The sequence below is a fragment of the Protobothrops mucrosquamatus genome, unplaced genomic scaffold, assembly GCF_001527695.2.
Source record: "Protobothrops mucrosquamatus isolate PMUCROS unplaced genomic scaffold, P.Mucros_1.0 scaffold231, whole genome shotgun sequence".
Taxonomy (NCBI): domain Eukaryota; kingdom Metazoa; phylum Chordata; class Lepidosauria; order Squamata; family Viperidae; genus Protobothrops; species Protobothrops mucrosquamatus.
Genome location: NW_015386582.1, coordinates 789636 through 792083, shown reverse-complemented (window position 1 = coordinate 792083; position 2448 = coordinate 789636).

The following is a 2448-nucleotide window of genomic DNA, read 5'->3' as shown; positions in this document are numbered from 1 at the left end:
TAAGTGATCATAAGTTGAGGATTCCCTGGGCTAACCACAGCAAGATACTTTTGACTCTGTGCTACAGGCTGTGCAACACCCACCCACTCTCATTGCCCCATGAATATAACATTTATGTGCTTTGTGTGATTTTTTTTTTTACTTTGCTGGTACATTGAGAATTGGGTTTATATTACTCCTATCGCCAGCCCTATTGTTTTTTATTCTTCTAGCTTGCCTTTACCTCATCTGATCAAAGTTGTCTCTCAAGTTCTTTGTATTGAATATATTTGAAAAATATATTTATATTCTGAATATTCAGTATAATAGTATATGTTACTGAAATTAATGTAGTTAATAAATCATGTTCATGTTGTTGAACAGAACAATTTTGGGCAGGAGTTACTTTTATTAAAATTATGTTTTTATGTGGTGTTTCTGGCATAAGCAAACTGAAAGGAAACTTGACTACTGTATGGCACATACTGACATATTTAAAACATTTCTCCATTGTTTTGGCTAAAACTTAGAGCAATATTATATGACAAACACAAAATGTAATCTGAGACTGATCATACTGGTGAAATAATTTCTTATTTTCTCTTTGGAGCTAAAACGAAGATAATTCCATATAAGAAATGGTGAAATGAGAGGTTGGTCCCAATTTCTAAGCAAACTGATCAATTTTAGAAATAAAAACTATTTTCTGGGTTTTGCACTCTTTTATGCTCCTTGGAATTTTGTAATACACTTATAAGCTAAAAAAATATGAAAATACATACAAAATATTGTAGATAATTTGTGTAGGAATATGTGTAGGAAAATAGACTTAAAAGTCTGTTTATAAATTTACATTATATCATTTTATATTATATTATTAAAAATGTCAAAAGCATTATGAATATTAGTGTAGTTTTAAAAAAGAAATAAACTGATATTTAAATGAGAAAGAATTGACTTATGAAAGAACAAATGTGTACATAGGATATGGCCATAAGAACCAAGATGGCAGCCACAATAGTGTGATTATTTATTTATTTATTTATTTATTTAGCAAACTTGTACGCTGCCCATTTTGTTGAAGGTGACTCTAGGCAGAATAAAATACAGAATAAAACATTAAAATGATAAAGATCTTAAATTTAAAAATACAATTAAAATAAAACTAAACAGGATGGAGAGGAAGAGAACAAAATGCTCAGAGAGAGGAAATGGGGTATTCTCTACTCCATCAGCCACTTCCAATGTGCCACACCTCCATTAGGACCCCAAGCTAGTTGACATAGCCATGTCATCAAGGTCTTTCAGAAGGATGGAAATGCATCTGACCTGGGGGGGGGGGCAAGATGTTCTAAAGGACGGGAGCCACCACCAGAAAAGACTCTTCTTCTAGACCCTGCCTGCCAAAATTCCTTGGCCAACATGCTCTTCTGTGGCACAAGCGGGGCAGGCTAATCCCATCAGAGTGAGCCAGTTTCTCAGATAACCTGGACCCATGCCACAAAGGGCTTTAAAGGTGATAACCAATACTTTTTTTTTTAATTGAAAATTTTTAAAAGTGTTACAATATAACCAATACTTTGAATTGGACCCAGAAGGAAACTGGCAGCCAGTGCAGCTCACACTGTGAGTGATGTAACATGGGATATGTGACAAATGTTCTGTCATTTTTTTGTACATATGTTGCACGGATAAAAGCAAACTGTTCTCCCATCCTAAGAATGCATATTGGATTCTCATTATTATTATTATTATTATTTATTAAATTTATATCCCGCCCTTCTCCTTGCGGACTCAGGGCGGCTAACAATCAGATAAAATACATAAATAACATTACAATTTAAAAATTAATTAAAAAGGAAATATTTAAATTTAATCTAATTAAAATATAATTAAAACCCCTCTAAAAGTTTCCCCTAGGCCAGTCCCACAAGCTGGAACAACCATGTCTTAAGGGCGCGGCGGAAGGAAGGGAGATCAGGGATCACCCTGATCTCTGGGGGCAGTTCATTCCAGAGGGTGGGAGCTCCCACATAGAAGGCCCTCCCCCTTGGGGTCGCCAGCCGGCACTGTCTGGCTGACGGCACCCTGAGGAGACCCACTCTGTGGGAGCATACAGGTCGATGGGGGGTAATCTGCGGCAGGAGGCGGTCTCGAAGGTATCCGGGTCCGATGCCATGGAGCGCTTTAAAGATGATGGTCAGCACCTTGAAGCGCACCCGGAAGGCCACCGGCAGCCAATGCAGCTCGCGTAGCAGCGGTGTTACATGGGAGCGACGAGTCCCTCCCAACACCGCCCGCGTGGCCGCATTTTGGACTAGCTGGAGCCTCCGGGTGCTCCTCAAGGGGAGCCCCATGTAGAGAGCATTGCAGTAGTCCAGGCGGGAGGTGACAAGGGCATGAGTGACCGTGCGTAGGGCGTCCCGGTCCAGAAAAGGTCGCAACTGGTGAATCAGGCGAACCTGATAA